This window comes from Bufo bufo, chromosome 6, assembly GCF_905171765.1.
Source record: "Bufo bufo chromosome 6, aBufBuf1.1, whole genome shotgun sequence".
NCBI lineage: Eukaryota > Metazoa > Chordata > Amphibia > Anura > Bufonidae > Bufo > Bufo bufo.
The window spans coordinates 57312558-57334282 of NC_053394.1; the positions used below are offsets into that span (position 1 = coordinate 57312558).

Genomic DNA, 21725 nt, shown 5'->3' on the forward strand with positions numbered 1-21725 from the left:
CACACTAACGCCAATTGGCGTCATCTCGCGAGACGCGAGATTTCCTGTGAACGCGCGCACACAGGCACCCCCCTGTCACTTATTAACCCCTTATTCACCCCTGATCACCTCTGATCACCCCCCTGTCATTGATCACCCCCCTGTCATTGATCACCCCCCTGTCATTGATCACCCCCCTGTAAGGCTGCATTCAGATGTCCGTATGTTTTTTACGGATCCACGGATACATGGATCGGATCCGCAAAACACATACAGACGTCTGAATTGAGCCTTACAGGGGGGTAATCACCCCATATAGACTCCCTGATCACCCTCCTGTCATTGATCACCCCCCTGTAAGGCTCTATTCAGATGTCCGTATGTTTTTTACGGATCCAAAGATACATGGATCGGATCCGCAAAACACATACGGACATCTGAATGGAGCCTTATAGGGGGGTGATCAATGACAGGGGGGTGATCACCCCATATAGACTCCCTGATCACCCCCCTGTCATTGATCACCCCCCTGTCATTGATCACTCCCCTGTAAGGCTGCATTCAGATGTCCGTATGTTTTTTACGGATCCACGGATACATGGATCGGATCCGCAAAACACATACAGACGTCTGAATGGAGCCTTACAGGGGGGTGATCACCCCATATAGACTCCCTGATCACCCCCCTGTCATTGATCACCCCCCTGTCATTGATCACCCCCCTGTAAGGCTGCATTCAGATGTACGTATGTTTTTTACGGATCCACGGACACATGTATCAATTTCCGCTAACTTGTGCCAAAAAAATTATTTTTCTATGAACTCGCCATGCCCCTCATTGAATACCTTGGGGTGTCTTCTTTCCAAAATGGGGTCACATGTGGGGTATTTATACTGCCCTGGCATTTTAGGGGCCCTAAAGCGTGAGAAGAAGTCTGGGATCCAAATGTCTAAAAATGCCCTCATAAAAGGAATGTGGGCCCCTTTGCGCATCTAGGCTGCAAAAAAGTGTCACACATCTGGTATCGCCGTACTCAGGAGAAGTTGGGCAATGTGTTTTGGGGTGTCATTTTACATATACCCATGCTGGCTGAGATAAATATCTTGGTCAAATGCCAACTTTGTATAAAAAAATGGGAAAAGTTGTCTTTTGCCGAGATATTTCTCTCACCCAGCATGAGTATATGTAAAAAGACACCCCAAAACACATTGCCCAACTTCTCCTGAGTACGGGGATACCAGATGTGTGACACTTTTTTGCAGCCTAGGTGGGCAAAGGGGCCCACATTCCAAAGAGCACCTTTCAGATTTCACCGGCCATTTTTTACAGATTTTGATTTCAAACTACTTCTCACGCATTCGGGCCCCTGGAAAATGCCAGGGCAGTATAACTACCCCACAAGTGACCCCATTTTGGAAAGAAGACACCCCCAGGTATTTCGTGATGGGCATAGTGAGTTCATGGAAGTTTTTATTTTTTGTCACAAGTTAGTGGAATATGAGACTTTGTAAGAAAAAAAAAAAAAAAATCATCATTTTCCGCTAACTTGTGACAAAAAATAAAAAATTCGAGGAACTTGCCATGCCCCTCACGGAATACCTTGGGGTGTCTTCTTTCCAAAATGGGGTCACTTGTGGGGTAGTTATACTCCCCTGGCATTCTAGGGGCCCTAATGTGTGGTAAGTAGTTTGAAATCAGAATCTGTAAAAAATGGCCGGTGAAATCCTAAAGGTGCTCTTTGGAATGTGGGCCCCTTTGCCCACCTAGGCTGCAAAAAAGTGTCACACATGTGGTATCGCCGTACTCAGGAGAAGTTGGGCAATGTGTTTTGGGGTGTCATTTTACATACACCCATGCTGGGTGAGATAAATATCTTGGTCAAATGCCAACTTTGTATAAAAAAATGGGAAAAGTTGTCTTTTGCCAAGATATTTCTCTCACCCAGCATGGGTATATGTAAAATGACACCCCAAAACACATTGCCCAACTTCTCCTGAGTACGGCAATACCACATGTGTGACACTTTTTTGCAGCCTAGGTGGGCAAAGGGGCCCAAATTCCAAAGAGCACCTTTCGGATTTCACAGGCCATATTTTACAGATTTTGATTTCAAACTACTTCGCACGCATTTGGGCCCCTAAAATGCCAGTGCAGTATAACTACCCCACAAGTGACCCCGTTTTGGAAAGAAGACACCCCAAGGTATTTCGTGATAGGCATAGTGAGTTCATGGAAGTTTTTATTTTTTGTCACAAGTTAGTGGAATATGAGACTTTGTAAGAAAAAAAAAAAATCATAATTTTCCGCTAACTTGTGACAAAAAATAAAAAGTTCTATGAACTCACTATGCCCATCAGCGAATACCTTAGGGTGTCTACTTTCCGAAATGGGGTCATTTGCGGGGTGTTTGTACTGTCTGGCCATTGTAGAACCTCAGGAAACATGACAGGTGCTCAGAAAGTCAGAGCTGCTTCAAAAAGCGGAAATTCACATTTTTGTACCATAGTTTGTAAATGCTATAACTTTTACCCAAACCATTTTTTTTTTACCCAAACATTTTTTTTTTATCAAAGACATGTAGAACAATAAATTTAGAGAAAAATGTATATATGGATGTCGTTTTTTTGCAAAATTTTACAACTGAAAGTAAAAAATGGCATTTTTTTGCAAAAAAATCGTTAAATTTCGATTAATAACAAAAAAAGTTAAAATGTCAGCAGCAATGAAATACCACCAAATGAAAGCTCTATTAGTGAGAAGAAAAGGAGGTAAAATTCATTTGGGTGATAAGTTGCATGACCGAGCAATAAACCGCTAAAGTTGTGGAGTGCCGATTTGGAAAAAAGGGCCTGGTCACTAGGGGTATAAACCTGTGGTCCTTAAGTGGTTAATGATCTCCTTCTCTTTTGTTTTCAAACCTCCTATACAGACCTACTGTATGTGACTCTGTGGTTACATAGCACAAGCAAACCCTGTGATGTCTGATCCTGTAACCATATTCTCTTCTATCAGTTCTTATGAATGAACATATATTTTGTAGATCAGCATAAAGTAGAGGATAGATGGAAGGAAGTACGTATGACTGCAGGATCAGGCTGCATAATCTTATAGGCTATGGACACCTTTGGGGACAATTTTTTTTATTAATATTATTTTCTACGCATTTGGGATAAAAAAAATTTTTTTCAAAGTGGCCTTTATTAAAATATTCAACATTTGTTCCTCTGTAGCTTTCACTTTCAGTGTATCTGCAGACTATTGCTTCCCCAGTTGCTCTGATGGACACAGAAATGGCATATCTATGTAAAACTCAGTGGGATTACCGGGTGTCGCACCCCCAGCAATCAAATACTGCTGACCTATCCTGAGTATGGATCAATCGTATTGAACACTCAGAAAACCCCTTTCAATATAAAGGGGTTATTTCAAGGATAGGTGATAAGTGTCCGATCAGTGAGCATCCCATTGCTGTGACCCAACCGATTATGAAACTGGGGGTCCCTTGCCCCTGTTTTAATAGAGCAGTGGTCTAGTAGATGGCCATAGAGATTAAATGGAATGGCAGCGCTCATACTCGACACCTACTCTATGCAAATGGTCAACATAGGACTCCTGGTCTTGTGATTGGTGGGGTACTGTACATATTGAATGAAATGTGAGTCATTTGTAAATTAATCTCATTAATTATTTTGTACTGATCCTGAGTTACAGCCTGTATTTTATTTCAGGCAATTCTTCAGCATTCGGAGATTAAAGGGGTTTTCAGGGATTTTGGAACTATCCTCCATCAGCTCACCAAGCCCAGTGCTGTCCATTGTATAGCGGCTGGTATCGCAGCTCAGCACCATTAACTTCAATGGGCTGAGCTGCGCCTAGGCCACGTGACCAAAGAACGCGACATCACTGGCCTGGGCAAAACTGTGAGAAGCTACTGTGAGAGCTGATCGGCAGGGGTCCCAGGTGTGGGACCTCCACCATCCTCTATCTGGAGGATAGCTCATCAGTTTTAAAATCTCGGAAAACCCACCATTCATACCGTTTTAAAATCTGCCCAGAACTTTATCTGGTGACTTGAAATCTGGCAATTTTGCAACATTTAACATGAGCGCTTAAAGTATACAGCGGACCCATAGTTATAAGCCCACTGTATTCAAGAAGAGAGCACTCCCCCCATAGTTATAAGCCCACTGAAGAGAGCACTCCCCCCATAGTTTTAAGCCCACTGAAGAGAGCACTCCCCCCCGCCTTCCGCCGCAGACTCTTGCGTATACTTGTCAGTCACTTCAGAGAGGTGTGGGGGGCTCTGCTTTGCAAATACATTAGTCTCATTTATGGATCCACCATATTTTTCATTGCTCCTTTTGGCCAAACTTAACAAAAATTTTCATGTAAATTTGTTTAATAGGGGAATGCACCAAATTCAGCTGACAGGTTTGATTTATTACATCTAATGTGCCTTTTCACATTCTTGTTTGTACATTGTCTTTGCCACCCTAATAAATTGAGTCGCTCATTTATTCTACTAGCTAGAAAAATGAAAACTGATGTGCGAATCACCAAAAAGCCCCTCATACGGAGTCTTACAATACAGCTTACTGATCTGCTTCATAGAAGATGTAGTCTCGCACTTGATACACTTCTGTGATGTCCATATCCCCTTTTCGGGGCATGCGTATAGGGGTCGTCTTTATGAGACCACTAATCTGTAGAAACGGCAAGGCAGGGTCATTTATTCTGAGATCTTTTATGGCTCATGAACAAGACACGACCGTATGTATTTTGCAGTCCGCAGAAAATACAGATGACGTCCTTGTGCATTTGTTTTTTTTACGGATCAGCTGGCCCCTAATAGAACAGTCCCATCCTTGTCCATAATTTGGACAATAATAGGACATGTTCTATTGTTTTGTGGAACGGACATACGAAAATGCAATGCTCACGGAGTAACTTCCGTTTTTTTTGCGGACCCATTGAAATGAATGGTTCCGCATGCGGTCCGCAAAAAAAAACAGGACAGAGACAGAAAGAAAATACGTTCGTGTGCATGAGCCCTTAAGGACATCTGTCAGCAGATTTGTACCTATGACACTGGCTGACCTGTTACATGGCAGCTGAAGTCATCTGTGTTGGTCCCATGTTCATATGTGTCTGCATTACTGAGAAAAATGATGTTTTAATATATGCAAATGAGCCTCTAGGAGCAATGGGGGCTGAGAGAGCTGAGCCTTCACTGTCTGGTCCTGTCAAAGTGCAGAGGATGTGGCAGTTGCAGAGAGAGCAGAGCTTCTGGAAAGATGCTCCAGACTATCCTCTGTTCCTGCTCCAAGAAAGTTATGAATATATTAAGGCCTAGTTCACACGAACGTATGGCTTTTATAGTTTTTTGCGGTCCATTTTTCACGGATCCGTTGTTCCGTTTTTGAGTTCCGTTGTGTTTCCGTTTCCTTTCCGTTTTTCCGTATGGCATATACAGTATACAGTAATTACATTGAAAAAATTGGGCTGGGCATAACATTTTCAATAGATGGTTCAGAAAAAACGGAACGGATACAGAACACATACGGATGCATTTCTGTATGTGTTCCGTTTTTTTTGCGGACCCATTGACTTTAATGGAGCCACGGAACGTGATTTGCGGCCAAATATAGGACATGTTCTATCTTTCAACGGAACGGAAAAACAGAAATACGGAAACAGAATGCATACGGAACACATTCAGTTTTTTTTGCGGAACCATTGAAATGAATGGTTCCGTATAGGGACCGTATACGGAACACAAAAAATTGGCCCGTACACTCGCAAAAAAAACATTCATGTGAACTAGGCCTAACAGTTGGGATGCGTCCCTGCATAGTACATACAGAGCCAGACTGTGTAGGGACATGGCTCTTTGACAAGAGGAATAGTAACACCCAATTGTCAATGTATTCATACATTTCTAGGAGGACTAACAGAGGAAGGCAGGAGGGTGACAAGTTCTCTTGAAGGAGGGTGACAAGTTCTCTTGAAGTACTTTTTTCTCTTTAACAAAGTCTGTAATGGTGATTGTATCCTTCAAGGAATCATTATGGGCCTTGTCTAGCTGTAAGGAAAATGAAGAAGTGATCCAATCACTTGTAGTATGAAGAAATATTATGCTTCATTTCTTCTTTTAGCTCATTATAAAGAAGAAAAAAAAAACATTCCTGCAATCAGCAAATCATCTCAGATGGGCCCCGGGGCCATTCCCTGTCTACAAGTTTGTTTAGTAAAACAATTATAGTGAGCAGTGAATGAGCATGAAACGTTGCTTGATCCCTGTTAGGCTGAAGGGGATATCATTCGATAAAGTTATAGTATTCAAATGCAAGATTTAAACTGTAGGATCTCCATAAAACCCCCGAGAGACTTAAAAAACACTTGCTGTAAATCTTAGGAGATGAAGGAAGATAATTGTATAAGATACTGCGCTCAGTAAAGTGGTTGTAGTGCAGCACGCCAGACCTGCAGGGTATAGCGAAGCGAGGTCACGGTTATGGGCAAGCGAGGGTTGCTCACTGTATTGGAGAACCCTGGGCAGGCATGCGGCAGTGAAGGAGAGGTTGACACAGTTCCTCTGGGGCACACTCGGTATGTAGGGACCAGGCCTGATGGTGGATGAGGTGCCCTGGATGTTACAGGTATTTTGAGTGCCTGGGGCAAGGTCCCTTTTGGATTCGTGACGCCAGTGCCTGTAACGGTGGCACACCGATTTATAGTTGGAATAATTGAGGTACACAGGTGGTATAGTGAACCAAACGTTGCTTTACTGAACAGTCCAACTTTGTACAATAAGATGGTAACACAGTCCTTTAGATCACAGCTTTACAAGCAGGCTTTATTCCACACGATGGCAGGTAGTAATTATGCAAGATACTCAGAGGGTAAATCCACAATGCACTCAGAATCAGGTTGTACCTTTCCTCAGAAATAGCGTACACTGTCCTTTCTAGAACTCCTGTCTGGTTTCAATCCCAAGGCCCGGATGCCTAAATGGTGGCTTAAATCCTTGGTATATATATATCTTCCTCTCGTATTAAATCCTTGCTCTGCTTCCTATATAGCATCTGCCCATCAGGGTTACTTATCTTTGCTGGTAAGATCCTGACTGTGGGTTTCTCCCAGGAGGTGCTGTCCTGCAACTGGGGTGTCTCTACTGAGCTAATCCTAGCCTCAGGAGCTTCAGGTGGACGAAGTAACTCCTCTAGTCCCCTGGAATGAACTACCACTCCCCTGCCTGGGCCTTCCTATATATATCTAGGGCTCTCTGGCTCCCTCTAACGTCTGGGAGGCTAAACTGCACCCTAATAGGCCTGACACCCAGTTAACACAGGAAAATGCATACACATGACATTAAATGCAATCAGGACACATTAACCCCTTTTGTGCAGTGCCCACCTTTACCTAGTGGGACACTACAGTAGGACTGGAATTCGAAAAACACAGTTGGTTTAATGGACGTATGAAACAAATGGAAGCAGACGATACGGGGATGAGAATGTCTCCTCAGTCAGTAGTGGTCGAAAATGTCAGCAAATTTACTAAAACAATGAATCCAGTTACAATGAAGCGCAAAGACATAAAGGGAAACAAACATACATTGACTTACTTTTCAATTAAATTAAGCATCTGGTAAAATTCAGATTTTGGGCTCATTCAGACGGCCGTATGCTGTCCGCAAAAATGCGGATCCGTTTTTTTGCGGACAGTTCAGCATGTCCGCAAAAAAACGGATTGCATTCAGTTTTTTTGCTGACCCACAGACTTCAATGGGGCCATGTCCTGATTTTCACTGACAAGTATAGGACATGTTTCATTTGTTTTGATGAGCTGTGCAATGGAAGAAAAGGCCCCATAGAAGTGAATGGGTCAGCATCTAATCCGCCAAAAAATGGATCCGCATTTTTGCTGACAGCATACGGCCGTCTGAATGAGCCCCTAGAGACATAGCTTAGGGGAGAGTCAGTGGCGTCTCTAGCTTTCAAATTTTGGGAGGGCACACTGGGGGCCAGGACAAAAGTAGGGGGGGCAGCTATAACAACGATACATTTACACAAGTATGCTTAGAAATGCTGCAATACTTTACCCAATACCTAAAACCGCAACAGGGAAGAAAAGTCCAGCTGTCTGTGGATGACACTTTTATAGAGAGGGGGATCTGTGGATGACACTGCTATGAGGGGGATCTGTGGATGCCACGTACCGTATATAGCTTCTTATGCTATATGTGTCATCCACAGATCCACCCCATGACAGTGTCATCCCCATTTCCCCCTCCCTGACAGTGTCATCCCCATTTCCCCCTCCATAACAGTGTCATCCACAGATCTCCCTCCCTATAACAGTGTCATCCACAGATCTCCCTCCCCGCCTCTCACAGGAGTGTACATATATAAAATAAACATATTTCACATGAACACTTACAGTTACTTGGCTTGGCCCTTGGGGATCTCGGACGCCACTTCAACACTTGGCTGGGGGGCTCGGCGGAGCTGATGTTGTGTTTTATCCTAATGAGAAAGATTTCATAATAAGGATTTGGAGAAGGGGCAGAGGGATAGCAGAGCAGAGAGAGGATGGTGCTGCTACTAGGGGGTCATACCATGGGGGAGTAATAAAACCCACCATATTGCCCCCCAGTAGAAATAATTCTCCTTATAATGTGCAAAACATACCCCCTTATGCCCCCAGTTGAGCTAATGTCCCCCATAATGTGCCAGTATAAAAAAAACCTATATAGTGCCCCAATAAATGCCTCCATAGTGCTCCTCTCCCCCCTTCCTGCTAGTGCCCCCCATAATGTACCAGTATAAAATGCCCCATATATCGTGCCCCAGTAGATGCCCTCAGTCTCCCCCATAATTTGCAAGTATAAAATACCCCTTCTTAGTGCCCCCCGTAGATGACTCCATAGTACGCCTGTCTCCCCTTCTCCATAGTACCCACCATAATGTGTCCCAGTATAAAATGCTACTGTACAGAGCCCCCCATATAAAACACCCCTTCTTTGTGGCCTCAGTAGATGCCGCTATAGTGCCCACCAATAATGTGCCAGTAATAAGTGCCCTCAATAACGTGCCACTGCCAGTAACAAGAGCCCCCCAATGTGCCAGTAATAAGCCCCCATCACGTGCCAGTAACAAGAGTCCCCATCACGTGCCAGTAATAAGCCCCCCATCACGTGCCAGTAATAAGCCCCCCAATGTGCCAGTAATAAGCCCCCATTACGTGTTAGTAATAAGCCCCCCCATTACGTGCCAGTAATAAGCCCCCCCATTACGTGCCAGTATTAAGCCCCCCCATCATGTGCCAGTATTAAGCCCCCCCATGTTCCAGTATTAAGCCCCCCCATCATGTGCCAATATTAAGCCCCCCATCGTGCCAGTATTAAGCCCCCAATCATGTGCCAGTATTAAGTCCCCCCCATCATGTGCCAGTATTAAGTCCCCCCCATCATCATGTGCCAGTATTAAGTCCCCCCCATCATGTGCCAGTATTAAGTCCCCCCCATCATCATGTGCCAGTATTAAGTCCCCCCCATCATCATGTGCCAGTATTAAGTCCCCCCATCATCATGTGCCAGTATTAAGTCCCCCCCATCATGTGCCAGTATTAAGTCCCCATCATCATGTGCCAGTATTAAGTCCCCCCCATCATCATGTGCCAGTATTAAGTCCCCCCCATCATCATGTGGCAGTATTAAGTCCCCCCCATCATCATGTGCCAGTTTTAAGTCCCCCCATCATGTGCCAGTATTAAGTCCCCCCCCATTGTAATAAGCCCCCATAATGTGCCAGTAACACTATTGTAAAAAAAACAAACAAAAAAAAAACACTTATACTTACCTCAGTGTCAGCGATGCGATGCAGACTCTTTCTGTGTCCCGCGCTGTAAGGCTCAGGCAGCGCGATGACGTCATCGCGCCGCCTGCGCCGGCCTCTGATAGGCTGCCGGCCTAGTGCCTGCAGCCTATCAGAGGAAGGGGAAGGGACACGCCTCTCCCTCCCCCAGTGGCGTAGCGTGGGTTGCCAGCACCCGGGGCAAGCCAAATATTGCGCCCCCCCTACCCCAGGCGCGCCCCTTTTAACAGATACTGTAGTAGATCACCTGCAGTCCTATGTAACACCACAGATAACACAGTGATAACTCTGAGTACAGATAATGTAGTAGATGGGTGTAAGCCCCCAGAATTCAGAACGCACACAGTGTGACCTGAAGTCTGGGGCCGAATGCGGCAGTGTGGGCCATATTCTCAATCTCCTCCCCCAACCCTACTGTGAAACAGATATGTGCATGGACATTATTATTACAGTATAATACCGCCCCATACCTGTTACATCCAGTGACGTCTCCTGTGATGTAGACTCTCCTCGACGTCTTCATTCAGAGATAAGACCGCCATGATACTTTCTTTCAGCCGCTTCTCGTCTCTGCAGTGTTTCACAGATTTTTTTTTAGGTTCCTCACTTTACTCTCATCCTCTCCTTCCTGGTGTCTCAACACTGTCATCCTGCTGCCCCCCAATACTGTGCTAGAGCCAGACAGATAGTCCCCCATTCCTCATAATATTATTTCCCCTGTATATTATAATGTCCCCCTCTTTGTTAATAATACAATAGCCCCCTCTTTGTTATTAATATAATGTCCCCGCTTTATTATTAATATAATGTCCCCGCTTTATTATTAATATAATGTCCCCCTCTTTATTATTAATATAATGTCCCCCTCTTTATTATTAATATAATGGCCCCCTCTTTGTTAATAATACAATAGCCCCTCTTTATTATTAATATAATGTCCCCCTCTTTATTATTAATATAATGGCCCCCTCTTTGTTATTAAAGAGGGGGCCATTACATTAATAATAAAGAGGGGTCCATTATATTAATAACAAAGAGGGGGCCATTATATTAATAACAAAGAGGGGGCCATTATATTAATAATAAAGAGGGGGACATTACATTAATAATAAAGAGGGGGCCATTATATTAATAACAAAGAGGGGGCCATTATATTAATAATAAAGAGGGGTCCATTATATTAATAACAAAGAGGGGGCCATTATATTAATAACAAAGAGGGGGCCATTATATTAATAATAAAGAGGGGGCCATTATATTAATAATAAAGAGGGGGCCATTATATTAATAACAAAGAGGGGGCCATTATATTAATAATAAAGAGGGGGACATTATATTAATACTAATGTATTGGCCCCCTATTTATTATTAATATAATGTCCCCCTCTTTGTTATTAATATAATGGCCGCCTCTCCCCTCCTCTCACCTAATTACACAGGGTGGGACTCTGCACTCAGGGACTGTCACTCACTCTGGGTCGCTTGAATCACTGCCTGGAGTCTGGGCTAAAGTTCTTCATCTTCATTCTTGCTCCGGCTACTGGCTCTGCACTCACTGCCTTTCCTGCCTGGAAGGTGGGCGGAGCCTATCGGGAACTGCCGTGCATGCCCCGCCCCCTCTCCCCTCCTCACTCTGCTCTGCTTTCTGCAGCCGGACGCTGTGTGAAGACGCTGGCCGCTCACTTCACTTGAAGGGGGGGGGCATTTTAGTGGGGGGGGGCACATCATGATGTAGGGGGGGCCGTGGCCCCCTCTGGCCCCCCCCCTGGCGACGCCACTGGGGAGAGTTAACCCTGAACCTTAACCTTTTCTTTTCACTGATTTCAAGGCAATATTCACAATTGTCGACCCCCTAGCACATTGGGAATTCTCACTCATGGGCGTCCTCCTGCAATTTTACAACAAAGCTTGAAGGAGTTCCCCGGGCTTTTAATACTGATGACCTATTCTCAGGATAGGTCATCAATATCAGTTCAGCGGGGGTCCGACACCCGGCACCCCCACCGATTAGCTGTATAAAGAGACTGCTCGTGCGGTGTGCACATGCGTCTCCCTTCTCTCTTCCTGTTCACCGCTGCTGTGTATGGCAAAGCAGCAGCGAGCAGGAAGAGAGAAGGGAGACGGCATGTGCTCACTACGCTCGTCGTCTCTTCATACAGCTGATGGGAGGGGGTGCCAGGTGTCGGACCTCCGTCGATCTGATATTGATGACCTATCGTGAGAATAGGTTAAAAATATTAAAGGCCTGGAGAACCCCTTTAAAAAGCAGCACTGAGCTTTCAACAAACTTTGCATTAATTAACAGTACATTGTGTGTGTGCATGTGGAATAACACTATTTCTGGCCATTATATCAACTGTATCTGGCATTTTTTAGCATTTTTCTCCTTGCTTGCTGAATATCTGGTTTGCAGTTCTCTCATACATGGTGGGTGGAGACAAGCTGCCATCCACTGCACACACAGAAAATAGAAGACAATCTTCTTCCTAACCTTCTCTTATGCACTCAGAATCAGCCCCAGGATGAGAGAAGTACTGACCTGTATTTTTGTGAAGCACTTGTGCTGAGCTATAACCTATGTAGCTGTGCAGTCTCTCTTTGTCTGTGCCTGTCTCCTCAGCTCCTGTTCACTCCTCCCCTCTCCATAGACTTGCATTGACATGTATAATTTGATCCTTTTGCAGAGATGGTCTATCCTGGATAGGAAAAAGGCATCCTACTTCCTCCTCCCTCTCCTTACACATGCTCAACATTAGTAGAAGTCAATGAGATTTTTTATTTCAATTTATGTCTAGGTGTTTCATACTTCTTCCATCAGTGGCCCACAAATGGCTTTTCCTGGACATTCTTTTAGCCAAAGAAAGGCATTCTGATAGTAAGGTTATATTTGAAATTTTTTGTTCATGTACTACCCTAACATACAGTATTACGTATAACTTACCCAATGCAGAGTTTCACTCTCACATATTGCACTCATTTTTTTCCTATTATTCCCCTGCATTCTCAAGTTTATTACCATTGTTTTCATGTTTTCATTATAAGCTGCTTCTGCGTTTATTTGCTACGAATTGCATCTGCTTAGTTAACCACAAAACATCATCAAAATATTATAGTTTATTAACTTAACTAAGCGTTATACAAAATGTATCCACCAGCAGGTGGTAAAAAAACAACAACGATGCTAATTAGTAATTCAAATTTGGTTCACACGGTCCTGGAAACGTCGTTATGAGGGCATTTTTTCGTGGTGAGAGAACATGTCTTTGCCAGAGTCTGCTCCTAAATCTGTACCACTCACTATTTTATTCATTTGCTGCTCGAAAAAAAAAAAATGACATGTCGTAAGAATTTCCTCTCCGACGATCGGTCTGTTTTCACTCCAGTTTATTATTCCATGGAGAAAGGAGCTTTTTACCATATGGAATATAATTGTTCAAGCATTTATAGATCAGGAAACGGTCAATAGCGAACATAAAGAGGGACATTGTTATATGGAGAGGGGAGCACTAGATACCGAGTGGTCGCAGGATTAAGCAGCAAGTTTGATTATAAAGGGTCTTTATTATGTCTGGGGTTGACATCTGCTTTTCTGCAAAATTTTGTATTATGTATGTTACATGGCGAAGAGGTAGAATGGCCTATTCCTTGTGCCATGAAAAATGATTCAGTTTTCTAATAGTTTAAAAGTCTTCAGTTTCACAGTCAACATTTTTTAACCCCTTGAGGACCGGGCTCGATTTAACCTCGAGGACCAGACCATTTTTTGCAAATCTGACATGTGTCACTTTATGTGGTGATAACTTTAAAACGCTTTTACTTATCCAGGCCATTCTGAGACAGTTTTCTCGTCACATATTGTACTTCATGACACTGGTAAAATTGAGTGGTAAAATTGAGCCGATCGATACGGACGCGGTAATACCTAATATGTCTACTTTTTTTTCACTTTATTTTTTTGTCCCACTTTGGGACTTCAACTTTTGGGGGTCTGATCCCCTTTACAATGCATCCCAATACTTCTGTATTGGAATGCATTGGCTGTATGAGTAATATAGTGTGTATTACTCATACAGCTTCCTGCCTGTGAGATCCAGGGGCTGGATCTCCCAGGCTCTTCACCGGAAGGCAGCCCCGTTGCCTAAGGAAGGCATCGCGCTGCCTTCCATGCCATCGGGTCCCCAATACAGCAGCACGGGGACCCGATGGCAGCGCCTATCCCCGCTGGAATGACCTGTAAACGCTGCAAACCGCAGGTCTGAATTGACCTGCGGTTTGTAGCGATCGCCGATACGGGGGGGGGGGGGGGGGGGGTCACAGGACCCCCCTTGGCATTGTCACATGTGCCTGCTGAATGATTACAGCAGACACTCTTTTCCGATCACCGCCCGCCGGGACCGGGAAAGGGCGTACAGGTCTGCCCTGTGTCCCCAAGAGGTTAAACAAGTGAGAATGTGTCTAGATATTGCTGTTACATACTTGTTATGGTGCCCCCTAGTGTTCCTTTCATTTATCCCCTGAGCGTTCACCTCATGTGCTGTTGGTTACTAGAGATGAACGAATCGAAGTTGACGAAGTGGAATTCGATCCGAATTTCAGGAAAAATTTGATTTTGCACCGAATCCGAATTTCCACATGCTTCGTGGTAACGAATCGCATGTTTTCCTAAAATAGCTGCTGCACATGTGAGGGCATGCAGCAAAGAACTCTGGGAAGGCTGGATCACCCATAATGCCATGCATTCAGCCAGTCAACAGCCAGCCATGAGATGTCACAGCCCTATAAATAGCCTCAGCCATCTTGGATTCTGCCATTTTCCAGTGTACTTAGTGCAGAGAGAGACGTCAGCAGGCGCTAGGGACAGTGCTAGGAAAGACTTAATTGTGCTAAAAAAAAAATATTTACAAGTTCAGGGAAAGATTATTCAAGGTGTAGGGAAAGGATAGGGTGGAACCATTCCACAGAATTTATGTAGAACAGGGTTCAGTAGGGGAGGTGACAGCCTGGGTAATAGGAACAATCCTATTACACCTTGCTGCACTGACTGGGAATCCAAATTGCCATTATACAGCTCTGTAATTCCAGCAAACCGTTCTTGTTATTGGGGTGCAAGTGCTGTTTGATACAGCCATTAACACGGTTTATTAGAAGGAAATATTTCTATGTCTTACTTGCCCTTGTGCGGTGCAGTTAAATGTTCTAAAGCATTTTTTGGCTTGTATTAGTGGGAAAAAAAGGGCTTATTAGCCGTTGTGTGGTGAAGTGAGAAAATTACAGCCCTTTTTGTTGTGTATTAGTCGCAAAAGAAATATATATTTGCCGTTCAGCGGTGCAGTTATAAGTTCTAAAGCCCTTTTTGGCGTGTATTAGTGGGGAAAAAGAAAAAGGTCTTATAAGCCGTTGTGTGTTGAAGTGAGAAAATTACAGCCCTTTTTGGTGTGCATTAGTGGCAAAAAAAAAAAATTGCCGTTCAGCGGTCAAGTTCCATTGTACTATAGCCATTTACAGGGTGTATTAATAGGATAGATACGTAGGTCCTATTAGTCGTTCTGTGGAGAATTGTGATTGCTATATACATTTTTTTGGGGTGTATTAATAGGAAAAAGAATACCGGAAAATTGATGGGTGATTGTAGACTTTCTTCTGTATGAACCGAATTACATCGATTAGCCATTCATTGGTGAATTTTTTTTGTGAAACAGCATTTATGACGAAAATTGATGGGTGATTGTAGACTTTCTTCTGTATGAATCGAATTACGTTGATTAGCCATTCAGTGGTGAAATTTGTTTGCGATACAGACTTTTTTGGGAAAATTGATCTGTAGCTATAACTATGGTCAAGGACAATATATGTCCTTTACGGTCCATTGGGTAAATGTGGTTCCTGCCCAGCCACACCAGCAACTTGGCCAGGTGACGCCCCTTCCGCCTTCACGTTCTCACGCCGTTGGTCCTGCGACAATGTCCGCCTCTACCTCTTCATCCTCCACCGTGTCCTCAACCTACACTGCAGGGACAATTCATAGTACTTCTCCAGCATACCACATGTGCAGGGTACGGCGGTGTCACGCTGTTCTACACCTCGTTTGCCTGGGTGAACGGAGTCACACAGGGGAGAAACAGCTCCATGTCCTTCATCAATAAATCAAATCCTGGCTTTCTCCACGACAACTCAAAATCGGAACCATGGTGACCGACAACGGAAAGAACATGGTGTCGGCGCTGTGTGAAGGAGGGCTGAGACATGCGCCCTGCATCGCACACATGGTTAATCTGGTTGTCAAGCAGTTCCAATCCTAAAGTCTTCCACCCATCTGCAAGACATCCTAAAAATGGCCAGGAAACTTTGCATGCACTTCAGACACTCGTACTCTGCAAAGCACACCCTCCTTGAGCTTCAGGGGCAGAACGGCATCCCCCAACATAGGCTGATATGCGACGTTTCCACCCGTTGGAATTCCACCCTCCATATGTTGGACCGACTATACGAACAGAGAAAGGCCATAAATTATTTCTTGATGATCCAAGCGGACAGGAGTAGTCCCCTGTGTAACTTCAATGTCAGCCAGTGGCAGCTCATGCGTGACACCTGCCGTTTGCTCAGGCCCTTTGAGGAGGCCACGTTATTTGTCAGTCGCCAGGACTACGGGATGAACAACGTCATTCCACTGTTTCATATCCTGGAACAGATGTTGGTAAATCTGGCTGGTCAGAGGACTGGAGATGTGGCGCCTAGAAAGATGGTGGCAGAGTTTGATACATTTGTCTGTCAAGATCTCTGTTTACAGTCAGTGAACGGGAACATCATCTATCGCAAGGATATGCAAACACATACCAATGGGGTGTTAACCCCGAGAGGTAGGTCATCGGCACGAAGGAACAGCCATTTTCACAGCTTGAGGTAACCTCTCGGAAGCTTGACCTCTGCACGTCGACGGTCTGCATCGAGAAGCTTGTCTAAAAGAAAAATCCCGCAGTGCACCCCCTTGGAGGAAACTCTTGATCCGGCACAGTCTGCTTTGCTCCTTCAAAAACAATGGACTCTGTACAGCGTGACACCGATGTATAATTTCTAATACACCAGACTGAAAAAGTATTCCAAGCACCTGTCTGCCAACATAGCTGCCGAGAAGAAGAAGGGTCTTGCCATTGAAGTGGGCTCAGAGCTGAACCTAATAGCCAAATTTTCCTGTTTACCTGGACTCAAAGGAAAGGACAGAGATCCACTGGCTGTGCTCATACAGATTTCATCCAAGCCTCCACTCACCGAGGCAAGCACAGAGGACCGGATTGTGTGGACAGGTTGGTTCTGTGGGACGTACACAGAGGACGATCTATTGGAGGTGTTACTAGAGACATTTACATGCCTCCCGCTCTTCCTGTATAACGGCTCTGAGGCGCTCACGGCTATCGTAGGGATGTGGTTTCAAAGAAACTTTGACTTTTGTTTCGGTAAGCTGGTGAACAGTTCAAATGATTTTACATGGCTAGCAGCGATGTGGACCGGGTATGACGTGTCTGGATCAGTGTCGGCCACAGAGCTTGTTTTCTCTGTGCCCATTGAACCTCGCATGGAAATTTCTTATGCCGGCCATACAGAGGACTTCAAGACTTTATGGAATGATATTCATAAATCAAAGGACGAGGTCACATTGGAGGAAGTGGACAATTTATTCAAATGTCTTTACTCTCATTTCTTTAGAATCCACTTATCAGCAACCCAGCTCGTCAAGGTGACGGCATCTGTGGCATCAGCACATTGTGAAAGAAAAGTGAAGTTCCTCAGTAAGGACTACCTAATCTGAGTCCTGGGATTTATCACGGAGCTGGCCATCAATAACATCCAGTATTCAACACATGGCAACTCTCATCTCGGACCTTGTCTACTATGTTTGGGGACCCCCTGGACGTCTTACATGTCTTAGACATGATCCCTGCAGTGCTTACTACATGTTATACCGTTCTGTTATAGCGACTGTGAGACCTGCACACAGGGGCGTAGCTAGAAATGCATGGGCCCCATAGCAAAAAAAAATTATGGGCCCCCCCCAGCCCCTACATATCTATTGGGCCTCCCACCACCCCTTCCAGAGCTCCCACCCAAACACCCATCCTAGATCTCCCACCGCCATGAGCAGTTTCACGCTTGCAAGTAGTTTCACACTTGCGGCAGGACGGATCCGACAGGCTGTTTGACTATAATGGGAACGGGGACAGAGCTCCGGTGCGGCGTGGCAGTGTGCGGTGAAAGGCTGGCGGCCGAAAAGTACTGCAAGTCCGACTTTTTAGTCTGGTGACCTCTCACCGCGCAGTGCCGTGCTGCGCCGGAGCTCCGCCCCCATCCCCATTATAGTCAATGAGGACAGAGCAGCGGTCCAGCGAAATAGCGGCAGGACGGATCCGACAGGCTGAACAGCCTGCCGGATCCGTCCTGCCGCAAGTGTAAAAGTACCCTTAGTCTGTCATATAAGGGCATTGGCATATACTTCTGCTGTGGGCCACAGCAGAAGTATATGCCAATCGTCCACCAGCAAGGCAGCTGGCACTGGGATCTCCATGTTATTGGTCAGTTAATACATCAGGGACCCCCTGGCATAGCTAAGTGCAAACTGGGTGATCCATAGGCAGGACTGAGTGGCTGCCCTCATCCACCAGCCCGTCCCTAATGCCAGTCAATACCCCCGTAGGAAATCTTTCATCAGATGTGAGAGCAGCAGCGATCGATCAGCCAGGATTAATGTGCACAGTGGGAGGCCTCCCTTAGGCAAGTGACAAACTGCCCCCCTCATTATTAGGCAAGTGACAAACTCAGCTCTGCTACATCTACAATGAGCAACTACAACAAATGTAATGCCAAACTGCAGTTCCTCTATGTGATGCCTTGGATAGCTTCCACTGGACCCATGGAACTGCAGTTTGGCATTACATTTGTTGTAGTTGCTCATTGTAGATGTAGCAGAGCTGGGTTTGTCACTTGCCTAAGATTGAGGAGGGGGGGGGGGGCAGTTTGTCACTTGCCTAAGGCCAGGCCAGGGTAAGGGGGGCCTTCAACCCAGGTTGTGCACATTAATCCTGGCTGATCGATCGCTTCTGGCCTGCTGCTGTGCTGCATGCAGTCACATCTGATGAGAGTAGTAGTACTGACTGATATTTGTTTCCTAAAGGAGGGGGACGGGTATTGACTGGTCTGGTCTGGGGCTGCTGGGCTTAAGTTATCACTATCTATGTCACCGCCACCGGCGCTCCCACCAGGCGGGTTAGGGCCCCCGGACTCACTCAGGGAGGGAGTAGGGACAGTCACAGACACTTAGACTGGTCTGGACCGGACCACCAGGACCCCGGTCCGGTCGGATGGTCCGTCCAGCCACTCTCACCTCAGCAGACAGGAGTCAGGCAGCGGCGCAGTCACACTCGTCGCAGGCTCAGGATAGGAGGAGGGGAGCTCTCAGCCAGGAGAGGAGACAGAGTCAGTCAGATCAGACAGTGAGTCACTCGCACAGTCACTGGCAGCCAGCACCGCTGCACACAGCTTTCTCTTTCGTCTTCCGACCTCAACTGTGAATCTGATTTCACACTCATTTATCAGCTGCGGGCCACGTTCTCCTGGCTTGAGGGGGCCCCGTGGGCCCCCCTGACTTAGGGGCCCGGTCGCAATTGCGACCGCTGCGACCCCTATAGCTACGCCACTGCCTGCACATACTAATGCTTATTTATGAAGATTTTCGGGTGTTGCCTGTACTGACCAGTTACTTTCCAGCTATGATTGTGTAGCCTGCACTGTAGGAATGAGCTGGAGTCGGCTTGTGTGCTGGACTGTCCTCCAGTTATCAGCCATAACCCCATACATTTCATGATCAATATGCATTACCATCGTGGTCACCCAGACACCGGTCGTTAATCCATTCTTGTTGATGAAGCACTTTTTTTCCAGTTTGTCTTTTAAATCTTGTGGTTTTTACCCCTTCTGTGTTGTATTTTATGTGTGTTAATGTCAACGCTTTGTTTTCTCCCCCGTTCTAAAAAAATAAAGTATTGGCTTGTGATTTGGTAGCCAAAAGCAGGAGTGGCTACAAAACACAGAAGACATGCAAATATTCCATTCATGTGTCATCTCTGTTTTGGACCCACTCCTGATTTTTTGGCATTAGCAATACTTATGGATTACTGACCAAATGCTGACCGAGTGAAGGCGGATGCTCAACAGACAGGATCCATGTTTTTGGGGTTATTGTTCTGACGGATCAGAGGAAGGGCAAAATAATCAGTGACGTCAACACAAACTTACTGCTGACACCCTCTCCACTCTGTCGGTGGGCTCTACTTGTATAAGCGTTTAATAGAACAGGTTCTGTAGACATCTATGTGGAATCAGCTGACGACGGTGTAAAAGGAGTGCGCTTCTTCTTGGCCCTAACATGGACCTGTAAGGCTGAGTTCACACTTGAGTTATTTGGTCAGTTTTGGCCCCGTTACTGCCCAAATAAGTGAAGTGTACAGTGATTCTAAGAGCGACGCCTGTCATCTGCATGTCATAATGACTCACAGTATTATTTCACTACCACAGCAGACTCCCTATGCAAGTTACTGCAAGGCACAGTGTTCTACAGCACTCTCTACAGCCAGGAAATAGCAGTTTTTAACGCTATTTGCCGCAAAAAAATTCAGATCATAGCTAATTTTTAACCAAAAAATTTGGCAAACCGGCCGAATCGAATTTTTGAAAAATTGGCTCATCTCTAGTAGTCACACATGCTCAGTAGCTCAGTTCTTTCACTTGAATCCTCTTGGCAGTGATTTGTGCTACTGTGTAGACTGGTCAATAAGAATGAGTGCACTAATAGCGCCACTAGGCACACTGGGCCGGTCTCGATATTCCCTGCGCTGCTGAAGGATGTGCCTAATTTATGATGAAGCTCACATCTCGACGTAAATTAAGATCATCCTTCACTAATCTGTACACAAGAATTAAATCTATGCCAGCTCATAGTTGATGTAGATTTCAGTCATTTACGCCAGAAAGGGGTAAGTGATGAAAAATCTGCAGAGGCAAATGGCCTTGCCCATATTGCACACTAAGCTCCCTTTTTGGAAACGGACAAAAATGGTGTTTACACCAGTTTTACAGCATATGTGGGTTATTATATATCTCCCCCCATTAGGTGGGCATTCTGAGAAGGAATCAAAAGAACACTAGGGGGTGCCATAACAAGCAACTGCAATATCAACACATGCATGTCTTGATAAACCAGGGCCAATGAGTAGATGCTGAGTTCTCTTCTCCCTAGCACAATACCTCATAATCTGCACATTCTTAATCCATTGTGGTATGTCCTTCCTCTTAACTCAAAGTATTACACTCCATCTGTCACACAGGGTTGCCTACAGGTGACAGGCTGGCTGGTATTGGTCGCAGGTCTGACTGTTATACAGACCTTGATTCTTCCAGGATGCTTGGGCTGGTGGGCTTATTTATACCCATCAGCTCATGCCTCAACTCCTCTATTATGATTAGCTGCTTTGTGGCCCTATCTATGCTCTGAGGTGTTGTACCATGTCTACAACCAATCACCTCAAGTTGCTAGATAGCTTAACTCAGAAATATTAGTGGTTTTGTTCCCACCAGCAGCAAGACAGCCCCCCTTCAGTCTTTGGCACTCCTGTGTCTACTTCTGAAACTTGCTTTTGCTTTGATTTATCCTATACCAGCCATGTGCTGTCACTACAGCTTAAGGAATAATAGGACTGGCAGAATAACCTGGGTGCTGTGTACAACAAACACATTTGGAGAGTGTGCATTTATATCACAGTATATTTCTCACAGTCCCCAATGCGACAATGTCCATGGCATCCTGCCATGAGCAGGTCTAA

The 21725-nt window shown here is 45.2% G+C and overlaps 1 protein-coding gene and 1 pseudogene across 1 annotated transcript in view; both read left to right on the forward strand.

Moving 5' to 3' along the window:
* The window catches only part of ADGRA1 (adhesion G protein-coupled receptor A1), a 926644-nt gene that overhangs the window by 5174 nt on the left and 899745 nt on the right, over window positions 1-21725 (forward strand). The window lies entirely within an intron of this gene.
* Window positions 16679-17782, forward strand: LOC121004221 (annotated as a pseudogene).